Genomic DNA, 12985 nt, shown 5'->3' with positions numbered 1-12985 from the left:
TGTATCTAAATTAAATAAATCTTTTCTCACCTTAACAAATACTTTATGAGTTTCAAAACAGTCTCAGAAATACACCAAATTGTCTTCAGCAGAACAAAGAGTATGCACTCCAGAGGCTGTAGCTATAGAAAGCACAGAAATGCTGATATTCATCACACATATCTCTCATGTCAGCCAATCAAAACTATTCCCTCATTTTTTTCAAATCAAAACCCTTCCCCCCTCTGCCCTCTCTACCTTTTTTGCTTAGCAACCACCTCCTGATAGACCTCTGATGTTTGCAAGTTCACACAAAAATGTTTCAATTGAACTCTGAACTCTCAGTGCACCTGCGTATCCAGTGCAATCTTTCATTAAATGAATTTTTCTTGACCATTCAAATTACATCTTTCAAAGAACACATCCATGCACCCTAACTTTCTGTTTTCAGAAATGGAAATCCACCAATCACTGCTAATGAATCATTAGCACTGAAACTCCACAGTTTTTTTTCTTTACAAACTCCTACTGTTTCAACTGCCCTTTCATTACCACACTTCATCTGACTGCAGCACAACCTTCTCTCACCATGTTTTATGTCTGGATTGTTGGACATAGTTACATCTTCTGGGCTCAAAGGTATGCTGAGAACAGAAATTTACCTAACCTCAATTTACAAGATGTGGAAATTAAGTGGTTGGGCCACAGAGGATTAAAATGTCACCAATTGATACCATTGGTGAAAACCTTTATGCATTTGCCAAAACCTGACCTGTTAATTGTGCACTGTGGAGGTAACGATTTGGGCACTTTGACTGGGGTAGGTCTGGAAATGCTTTTAAAGGACACCTTTGAGCAATTAATGGCACTTTTTCCTCAAACTGCTTTGGTATATTCAAATATATGCCAAAGACAGAAATGGAGGTGGTCGAACCAATTTTGTCCACAAATTGAGAAGTCGAGGAAGCATGTAAACAAATCTGTTTCAGCTTACATGAGAGACCATGGAATGGGCTCCATGTACAACAATAACTTGCGTTACTGCATGCAAGATATCTACAGAGGAGATGGAGTTCACTTCTCAGATGAGGGCAACAGAATTTTCATTTTGAATTTAAGACTGTGCATTGGTACCTACTTATAAGTACCTAAATGTACCATAAACCCAAAAGCTCTTCTCAGAGCTGCCCTACATCTGATCACTCACAATTATTAGTTTACTCTAACTTTTTTCACTAATTTTCAACAAACTACGCTCCCCGGAGCGCTACCCGGCACGCGAACCGGAAGCTAACCGCGCGAAATTTTTTTAAAAAAAGTTTTTTTCCCGCACATATGGGCCTCCTCAGCCACCCTCAGAAAACCTAGGGGGTCAAGATACGTCTACCGTGCCCCCTTCTACCCATTCTGAACATTATTTGCCCTCCATCTTGTATCTTAATTCGACCGAAACACAAAATGGTGGACTCCCGTAACGCTGCTGGTTCGCGAACCGGGACGCTTCCTGGGAAGCGGTCCAATAAAAAAGGTGGGAAAGTAATTTACAGAAAAACGACTGGAGACACTCTCACCAAATATAGATTAGCTCATACTACATAACAATCCCTTTCATTTTCATAAATTTGTTTGGAATTCCATTTAGCCATTTAGCCTGTAGACCTATCTAAATACCCTGAGGTAAATTACTTCACAAAACACATCTGAAGTGTTGGAATTGACAACCAATGAAAATGTTACTTTCATTTTCATTTTTTTTCCTGACATTTGATTGGTTATGTACCTGAATATATCTAAAAGAAGAGAAGGAAACACAGCCATTTTCACTACTACTTCCTGAACTACATTTCAAGAGCCTTTTCACCTCCCTGTAAAGTAAATTGATAATTTGTAAGTGGCACTTTAAATTAATTTGTAAAAACGTTTTTTGATAATTATTTACTGTCCCCCTGCTATAGTTATAGATACAGATAGGCTCCTCTGTTATATTTATTGATTGACTTACACTTCTCTGCTATAATTATGAATTTACTTACTTTAACTTCACTGTTAAAAAAACAGAACTGCCTGTCTGAACTTAAACCCAACAGTGCCCTAACTCTTCTAATATAATTATTTTTTTATGCAATTTACAGCAAAAAAATGGTAGGGGAGCACGAAAAAATCAATGTTTCCTTCGACATTACATCTGAAGAGATTTAAAATGAAGAATTTTTGGATGAAGATTTTATGGATCAGTCTTTTGATGAACAATTTATTGAATGCTTACAAGACATAGAAACATGCATGTTTGAGGAGATTCCAGATGATGTAATGCTGGAAGTTTTATTGAACTATGAAAATTCTGACCAATAAATTTTTATTTAATCAAAATTAATAAATAAATTAAAAAAACAACAAAACGAACAATCAATTAACATACAATATATGAAAAGTCTATAATTCTTTTTTCCTCATAGTACACTCCCCGGGCCGCTTACCGGTTCGCGAACCGGGAGCTTCCCACGCAAAAAAATAAAAAAATATATATATTTTTTTTTTGCCCCGCGGGGCCCTTTTAAAACCTCCTCATCAAACCTAGGGGGTCAGGGAAGATCTACTATGCCCCCTTATGGTCATTTCCCCCTTTGTTTTGGCCTCCTCTTGCCTCTCGATCCTACCGAGAGACAAGATGGCGGCCGCTACGGACTGTTTAGAATGTTTACAGACACCGGAGAGCCAATCAGCTTCGCTTCGCAAAGCTCCGTAACGCGAAAAGTACGCGAACCGGAGCGCTGCCCGGAGCGCTGTCACAGATATATATCTTTTTTTGAATGTTAATTTCTCAAAATCTACTGGATCACATATATTGAGACCTAGCAAAGGCACATCGGGCTAACAGTCCCTACAATTTTGCCAAGTTTCGTGCAAATCCATTCAGCCATTCGGTCTAAAAGTGAGGCCAACCGCCCTATGGAAATTAACATGGGAAAAACGCGTTTTGGGACCCCTCTTTTTTCTCGGCCCCCCCTTGACGAACACCCCCCAAATTTTCAGGGGCTGCTCAGAAACAAAATGTGCCATTTTCTTGAAAATTTCAGCCAATTCCGTCCACAAACGCCAAAGTTATTAGACATAGAATTTTCAAAAGTCCCATAGGAAAAAAATCCTAACTATATATACCTACTGGCGACCGCCAGTAGATAATATATTACCTACTGGCGGTCGCCAGTAGGTATATATAGTTAGGATTTTTTCCCTATGGGATTTCTGAAAATTCTATGTCTAATAACTTTGGCGTTTGTGGACGGAATCGGCTGAAATTTTCTGGAAAATGGCACATTTTGTTTCTGAGCAGCTCCTGGAAATTTGGGGGGGGTTCGTCAAGGGGGGGCCGAGAAAAAAGGGGGGTCCCAAAACGCGTTTTTCCCATGTTAATTTCCATAGGGCGGTTGGACTCACTTTTAGCCCGAACCGGTGAATGGATTTCCATGAAACTTGGCAAAATTGTAGGGACTGTTAGCCCGATGTGCCTTTGCTAGGTCTCAATATATGTGCTTCAGTGGATTTTGAGAAATTAACGTTTAAATCAAGATATATATCTGTAACAGCGCTCCGGGTAGCGATCCGGTTAGCGAACTTTTCGCGTATCGGAACTTTGCGAAGCGAAGCTGATTGGTTCTCCGGTGTCTGTCAACATTCTAAACAGTCCGGAGCGGCCGCCATCTTGTCTCTCGGTAGGATCGAGAGACAAGAGGAGGCCAAAACAAAGGGGGAAATGAAGGAAAGGGGGCAAGGTAGACCCCTTCTGACCCCCTAGGATTGATGAGGGGGATATTATAGAGCCACGCGGGGCCCCAAAAAAAAAAAAAAATCCGATTTTTCGCCGTAGAGACGCGTCTTGGTAAGCGAACCGGGCAGCTAACCGGGAAGCTAACCGGCAGTGTAACGGGAGTCTGAGGAGTAGCTGATTGTCTGTCAACATTGTAAACAGTCCGGAGCGGCCGCCATCTTGTCTCTCGGTAGGATCGAGAGACAAGAGGAGACCAAAACAAAGGGGGAAATGAAGGAAAGAGGGCAAGGTAGACCCCTTCTGACCCCCTAGGATTGATGAGGGGGATATTACAGAGCCACGCGGGGCCCCAAAAAAAAAAAAAATCCGATTTTTCGCCGTAGAGACGCGTCTTGGTAAGCGAACCGGGCAGCTAACCGGGCAGCTAACCGGGAAGCTAACCGGCAGTGTAACGGGAGTCTGAGGAGTAGCTGATTGTCTGTCAACATTGTAAACAGTCCGGAGCGGCCGCCATCTTGTCTCTCGGTAGGATCGAGAGACAAGAGGAGACCAAAACAAAGGGGGAAATGAAGGAAAGAGGGCAAGGTAGACCCCTTCTGAACCCATAGGATTGATGAGGGGGATATTATAAAGCCACGCGGGGCCAAAAAAAAAAAAAATCCGATTTTTTCGCCGTAGAGACGCGTCTTAGTACGCGAACCGGGCAGCTAACCGGACAGCTAACCGGGAAGCTAACCGGCAGTGTAACGGGAGTCTGAGGAGTAGCTGATTGGCTGTCAACATTGTAAACAGTCCGGAGCGGCCGCCATCTTGTCTCTCGGTAGGATCGAGAGACAAGAGGTGGAAAAAAAAAGGTGTAAATGAATGAAAGGGGTAAGGCAGACCCCTCCTGAACCCCTAGGATTGATGAGGGGGCTATTAAAGTTCCCTGCGGGGCAAAAGAAAAAAAAAATTGCGATTTTTCGCGGTAAAGGTGCTTCCTGGTACGTTAACCGGGCAGCTAACCGGCAGCGTAACGGGAGTCCGACATATTGTGTTTTTTGAACGTTTGTGATATGTGCACGTGTGGATTTTGTCTAATTATGGTTAAAAAAATATATATATATCTTTAAGCGTGTTCTGGTGCGCTTACGTTTTGGGTTTGGTTTGCGCTGCAGAGACGATACGTCACGGTTATGCGATGCATCATGAGGCGTCTCACGGGCTACGTGATACGTCACTTAATAAAGAATATATTTTACAGCTATAGATATTAGCTTTTAAAAAACCATTGAAATTCACAGAAAAAAACATAGGTTATAGACCATATATAGTTAGGAATTTGCATTTACAAAACCTTGAAAATTCACTGAAAAAACCATAGGTTATAGACCATATATAGTTAGGGATTAGCATTTAAAAAACCTTATTTTATTTGCACAAAACCATTGAAATTCCATATATAGTTAGTTGCACTAACTATATATCGCGGCATGGTCAGTGACATCACTGATGACATCACTGATGACATCTCAAATGACATCACTGATGACATCACTGATGACATCTCAAATGACATCACTGATGACATCACTGACATCTCATTTGACATTACTGATTACATCACTGATGATATCATTTATGTGATAATACATCTTCAGACTCTAATATAACCTTAGATACACTCAGTGTAAACAGGCACTCACAGACTGTCACACATCCATGGAGTTACTCACACACCTAGTCAGTCATGCAAAGAATCAATCACATCTCCATTTCCTCAACTATACAGTTATACACACCTTACGTATTCAAACATATAGTAACACATATTTACTCTCTTATACAATCCTTGATACAAGTTCACAATGATTCATACAGCCACTCACACATTCACTGGCTCTTATGTTCAGTTATTTATATATGTCAACTCTCACATGGAGTGTGTTTTACATATGTACTTACTTTGACATGTAGCACTGAGATATCCATTCACTCACCAATATACTCATGCACACAGTCAACTGTCCATACAGCTGTTTCTACATGCACTTTTGAACCCATGCACCTAGGGAATCAACTGCTCACACATCTATGCACAGAGTTATACACCTCCCAGCCACCCACACACATACTCAGTCTCCCATACAAATACTTGGGCAACCATTCAATAACCCATATAGTTACTGATATAGCTACTGATTTAAACATGCAGCAGTTTACAGAACAACATAAATAATGATTGCCAAATTAAGACACTTTAATCACTAACCCATACACTCAGTGAGACACATTTAATCATTCTCTCATACAGTCAGTCATGCACCTACTAAATCCTTCATCCAGACACTTATACATCCACTCATTCTTCAATATGTAAGACATATTTTAACTTTACAGAAACATACAGTCACTGGGTGTTGTCATCAGTGATGTCATCAGTGATGTCATTTGAGATGTCATCAGTGATGTCATCAGTGATGTCATTTGAGATGTCATCAGTGATGTCATCAGTGATGTCACTGACCATGTCATGAATGATGTAATATGTGACATCATTAGCAGTGGATTGCGGGTCCGCGATATATAGTTAGTGCAACTAACTATATATGGAATTTCAATGGTTTTGTGCAAATAAAATAAGGTTTTTTAAATGCTAATCCCTAACTATATATGGTCTATAACCTATGGTTTTTTCAGTGAATATATATATATATATATATATATATATATATATATATATATATATATATATATATATATATATATATATATATATATATATATATATATATATATATATATATATATATATTCACTGAAAAAAACATAGGTTTCACACCAGTTATAGTTAGGAATTAGCATTTTAAAAACCTATTAAATTCACTGAAAAAACCATAGGTTTCACACCAGTTATAGTTAGCTGGAAATTTTACTGATATAAAACCATTGAAATTCCCACGTTATAGTTAGATGGACTCACTATAACTTGCGCGTGCAATGCACTGCTGATGACGTCACATATTACATCACTCATGACATGGTCAGTGACATCACTCATGATATCACTGATGACACCATCCAGTGAATGTGTGTCTTTCTGAAAAATAAATATATTTTATATATGTATATGTAAAAGTTGATGGAAGAATAAATGTTTAAATAAGTGTCTAAATGGATGGTTTTTAAAAATTGATTGGTTAACTGGCTTATTAAGACATCATCAGCAGTGCATTGCACGCGCAAGTTATAGTGAGTCCATCTAACTATAACGTGGGAATTTCAATGGTTTTATATCAGTAAAATTTCCAGCTAACTATAACTGGTGTGAAACCTATGGTTTTTTCAGTGAATTTAATAGGTTTTTAAAATGCTAATTCCTAACTATAACTGGTGTGAAACCTATGGTTTTTTCAGTGAATTTCATAGGTTTTTTAAATGCTAATTCCTTTGTATATCGAGTTTCTAACCTTTTTTTTTTTTTACAAGTTGCTGTTTTTTTTTAAAGTATTCATTTTTTTTTATATAATTTTTTTCTTTTGCGCTCTGGGTGCGCGCTCCGGGAAGCTTTCAGCTAAGCTCTCCGGTAAGCTTTTCCGTGAGCTCATCTGTCGTTCGTGAAAAAAAATATGAATGAAAAGTTAATAATAATGCAAAACATTTCGTACCATACAAATAAAATTAGTTTTTTTTAATAAGGAAAATGATTATGCATTTCTGTAAAAGTTTGATGACGTCACTTCGGCGCGCAACGTAAGTGCCCTCGGAAGCGCCTACGTTCGCGGCGCATAAACGCACGCAAAAGCGCCTACGATCGCGCCACGTTTGCGCCCCGGAAGCGCCTACGATCGCGCTGCGTAAACGCACCGGAAGTGCTCCGGAGCGCGCAGCGTAAACGCGTCGGGTCATGTGACCCTAAAATAACACTTTTCATTGGTTGCTAACAGTTTTTTTTTACAATGAATGAAATCCCCATCCATTTCCTTGACTTCTTCTTTCACTTTTGTGACTGAAAGACCTGCCTTTTTGCTCTTGCATATTTCTTGGATAATCATGGCTGCCAGACCATCCAGCAGTGAAGATGAGCCTGAATTCATTGATGAAGAGCCTCCTCAGCCGAAGGTCAAAGAGCATTTCATCTGGAAATTTTTTAAGTTTCCAGCAGACCAGAAAAAGGTGAATGCACCAAAAGTAGAGTGCAGGATCTGCAAACAGGTCCTGTCACTGGGTAACCCCCAAAAAAAGTACTCTTTTGGCAACTTTACCCTGATTCGCCATGTGGAGAGGAGGCACCCCCAGAATTTTGCCCGGGAAAGTGTCAGGGCTCTGGCACAAGAGGTTCCCAGAGATGGGGCCTCTACATCAACCGGAGGAGCAACTTCTTCTGGGAGAGAGCAATCGCAGGAAGGTGGCAAACATACAACCTGCATTTAACCATGGGGTCGTCAAATGCAGATACTGCAATCAACTCCTCACCTATGGGGAGCAAAGTGTCCTGCTCATGGTTCGAGCATTGGAGAACCATTGCTGCCCTTCCCACCCCTAATTTTTTTGTTTTCTTTTTGCTCCTGTTGAGCAGTTTCCATTCCCTGTTTTTGTTCCTGTTCAGTTAAAAGAAGAAAACCAAAAGTTCTTTTCAGAACTACCTCCAATTCTCATCAAAGAGCTATATTCTTAAAAAAATGAAGAGTAAGTGAAATATAGTGCATTGATAATTGAAAGGAGAATGAGTAAGAAAGAACAGAAAGGTATGAGAGGTGAAAGGAAGTGAAGTAGGAGGAATGAAAGAAGGTGAGTGTTAGAAAAGAAAGTTATGACACAGTGAATAAACTGGAGGCCTCATTTCTGAAAAGTGACGCATCGCTACGTGAAAACAGCAATGCGTCACTTTTGTGGACGCACTCCTTATGACATTCCAGATATGTCATATTTAATATATGACTAATCAATTCGCAAGGAGTTACAGATATGTCAGTATTTCTGACGTATCTGTAAACACAAAAGTAACGCATTGCTGGAGTGCGTCACAAAAGTGACGCAACTCCAGTAATGTGTCCTTTCACATGGAAAAAGCACCATGTGAAAGGTTTGCTGTGAAGCAGGCGCAAGATTTTGGCGCAACAGCATCCTAAAAGTGACGCACTGCGTCATTATTACCAAGCTTTTTGCAGGGGAACACCCCCTCTGCATGCATTATACCTGACACTATTTTTAAAAAGTGACGCATCTAGGTACATGGGTCACTTTTTAAAACTCTGCGCCACATTATATATGCATCAGGTATAATGTATGCAGAGGGGGCATTCCCCCGCAAAAAGCTTGGTAATAACAACGTACTGAAATCTATGAGATTTCTCTGCGTCACTTTTAGGATGCTGTTGCATCAAAATCTTGCGCCTGCCTCACGTCACTTTCATGTTTACAGATATGTCAGAAATACTGACGTATCTGTAACTCCTTGCAACATGATTCGTCATACATTAAATATGACAATTCTGGAATGTCATAAGGAGTGCGCACAGAAAAGTGACGCATCACACCAGCAGTGTAATAAAATGTGCCTCGTTGCACTATATTTAAAGGACGCAACAGCATCCTAAAAGTGACACAGTGAAATCTCAAACATTTCACTGCGTCGCTATTACAAAGCTTTTTGCGGGGGAACACCCCCTCTGCATGCATTATACCTCACCCAGATATAATGTGGCGCTTGATTTTTAAAAGTGACCCATCTACCTAGATACGTCACTTTTTAAATATAACACAACGAGGCACATTTTTTTACACCACTGGTGCGATGCGTCACTTTTCTGTGCGCACTCCTTATGACATTCCAAGTAACGCATTGCTGGAGTGCGTCACAAAAGTGACGCAACTCCAGTAATGTGTCCTTTCACATGGAAAAAGCACCATGTGAAAGGTCTTGCATCAGTCTAACACCTGCTGTAAAGCAGGCGCAAGATTTTGACGCAACAGCATCCTAAAAGTGACGCAGTGAAATCTCAAAGATTTCACTGCGTCGCTATTACAAAGCTTTTTGCGGGAGAACACCCCCTCTGCATGCATTATACCTGACGCTATTTTTAAAAAGTGACGCATCTAGGTACATGGGTCACTTTTTAAAACTCTGCGCCACATTATATCTGCGTCAGGTATAATGTATGCTGAGGGGGCATTCCCCCGCAAAAAGCTTGGTAATAACGACGTACTGAAATCTATAAGATTTCTCTGCGTCACTTTTAGGATGCTGTTGCGTCAAAATCTTGCACCTGCCTCGCGTCACTTTTATGTTTACAGATATGTCAGAAATACTGATGTATCTGTAACTCCTTGCAACATGATTCGTCATACATTAAATATGACACATCTGGAATGTCATAAGCATAACAATGCGCATTTTTTTACACCGCTGGTGCGTCACAAAAATTGACGCACAGGAGGCGCAAAACTGGCAGCGCAAGGCCTTCATAAATATGGTCCTGGATTTTCCCCGTGCTTCGCCGGTGCGCGTACCATGCGCTTCCCCCGCGCAAAACGAAAAAAAAAATAAAAAATGTAATGCCCCGCAGGACCCTATTTTAGCCCCGACATCAAACCTAGGGGGTCAGAGGGGGTCTACTCTTCCCCCTTATGGTCATTTGCCCCTTTTTTTTTCAAACCCCTTGTGTCTCGATTTTACCGAGACACAAGATGGCGGCCGCTCCAGACTGTTTAGAATGTTTACAGACACCCAAGAGCCAATCAGCTTCCTGCGCGCAAGTCGCGTGTCGCGCCTGGAGCGCACTCCGGTGCGCGCACCGGAGAGCGCCTATAGATATATATATTTTTTGGCACCTAAATTACTCAAAATCCACTGCAGCACATATCTTGAGACATAGCAAAGGCACATCGGGCTACCAGTCCCTTCAGTTTTGCCAAGTTAGGTGGAAATCCATTCAGCCGTTCGGGCTAAAAGTAAAATCGACCGCCCTATGGAAATTTACATGGGGAAAACGCGTTTTAGGACCCCCCTTTTATCTCGGCCCCCGCTTGACGTATCCCCCCCAAACTTTCAAGGAAGGACCGGAGCTCGACGAGGCCATTTTCAGGAAATTTTCAGGCAGATTCGTCAACCGGTGCCAAAGTTATTCCAAATAGAATTTTGAGATTTAACATTGAAAAAAAACCTAACTATAACTACCTACTGGCGACCGCCAGTAGGTAATATGTGTGTGTGTGTGTATATATATATATAGATTTGTTGTTTATTCAATATAAATAACACATCAAAATGCTACAAAGAAAAATATTTTATTCTTAGAATGAACATCGCCTTTTTAGTCAAAAGATGGAATTATAGAACATTATATTACCAACTGAAAACTTCATCTCAGTAACTTTTAGCAGTTTGATCCCTAAGCACACTAAAATTGCTTTAATGTTGTGTGCTGAGCTTTCAAATTCTGCTTCTTGACACTTTGAAACATGTGACCTTTTTTGGCTTATTTGAAATTATATGGATTTGTCAATTCTTTCTTTTCGATTATCTGGATCACTGGCAGTCTCAGCAGAGGCAGTCTGAACTTGGATATCTTTCTGTCTAGGACACATTGTTTTTCTGGTGTAAAGTTGATGACATCACAGAGCTGACTGATGTCACAGAAGTAGCTGTGGGCCAGAAGGGTCTTTGTTTTGAAGTCAGTGTGCTTTGCTGCTAACCAGAGCAACATGTCTGGCTCTGCTAGGCAGCTTTTGGTTATCTTCTGTCTGTTGCCCCTGAGTGGGCATAACAACTTCAACATCATGGAATGGGGGGATACAAATCCGGAGGTCCCCCTGCATGATTTCTCTACGGACAACAGCCCAGAAGAAGAACCTTTCATTGACAGATCTATAATGGAGAGCTTAGAAGGATATGCTTACAGAGAAGTAAAAGAACAGGCTACAGCTATAATGAATGCTGCCGTCTATCTCTTAACAATGGTCTTGAACCTGATTTCGTTCTATAACTTCCTGGTTCAGATGAAAATGTATTATTTCAAATGGCGTCGAAGTCGGCAGAAGGTGAGCTATTCATTGTCAATATTTAAAGATTTTTTGTTTTGTTTAGAAAAACAATCAGTTACATATTTTTGGCAACCATGGTTCCTCTAAAATGTAGTATGTATACATTTTATGTAAAGCAATTTAAATGAATACATGTTGGTCAAAATGTCATGAGAAGGTAGGCCTTTATGCGTGCTACCCCACCATTAGTAAAAATATCAGACCCATGGTAGAACTTAGGGCCCAATGTAGTACGTGTTTTTATAGTTGCAATCTCTGTGATTAACAAATCAAAAGATTTGAAACTGCAAAGTGAATTCACACCATACTAAAATTAATTCTGCCTTACAAAGGGGCAGATGTATCATCCGTTTTTTTTGTCGCAAACGCTGCGATTCGGAAAATAGCAGCGTTTGCGACAAAAAAAACGGGATTTGGAATGTATCATGCAAAAAGCCTCGCAATATTAAGGAATCGCTAATTTAGCGATTCCTTAATATGGCGAGGCTTTTAAGAAATAGCAAATTGCGATTTTAGATTTTAAATGTATCAAGCATTTCAGTGTTGCGATTTTTGACTAAGAATTCGCAAATTACCATCAACTTGTAGTTGGTGGTAATTTGCGAATTCTTTTCAAAAAGCACTTTTTTTTATTCTAAAGGTACCATATGACGCTCATACATGCCCTTAGGGCATGTATGTGCGCCATATGCATGTACATGTCAAATTCAGGGGTGCAGCAGGGTGTCATTAAGACACCCTTGCACCCTTGATATTATTCTCAATTTGCGATTAGCTAATTGCTAATCGCAAATTGAGTATAATTTTACATTCATTCCTATGGGCCTCCTGGCTCATAGAAATGAATGGAAAATTATTCCTTAATTGCGATTAGCAATTTGCTAATCGCCATTAAGGAATTCTAAGGAATCGCTAAAAAATAGCGAAATTCTACATACATACCATTTTGCACTTCTCAAATAGCGATTCCTTAACAATCGCTATTTGAGAAGTGCAAAATGGAATCTTGATACATCTGCCCCAAAGTGTCTCCAAATCACAAACATAAGGGGCTGTGATACTGGTACCCCTCGCCTTACTGTTCCTTGTAGGTTACAAACAAAGATATGAAGCCTGTTTATGAGTTGGTCGGAATTTGCTGTGGGGCTGATAAAACTGTTGGCTGGAATTATAAGGTCCACAAAATCAACATGGGTCATTAATATTTCTGAC

This window comes from Lissotriton vulgaris, chromosome 8 (assembly GCF_964263255.1).
Source record: "Lissotriton vulgaris chromosome 8, aLisVul1.2, whole genome shotgun sequence".
NCBI lineage: Eukaryota > Metazoa > Chordata > Amphibia > Caudata > Salamandridae > Lissotriton > Lissotriton vulgaris.
Note: the sequence above shows the minus strand (reverse complement) of the source record.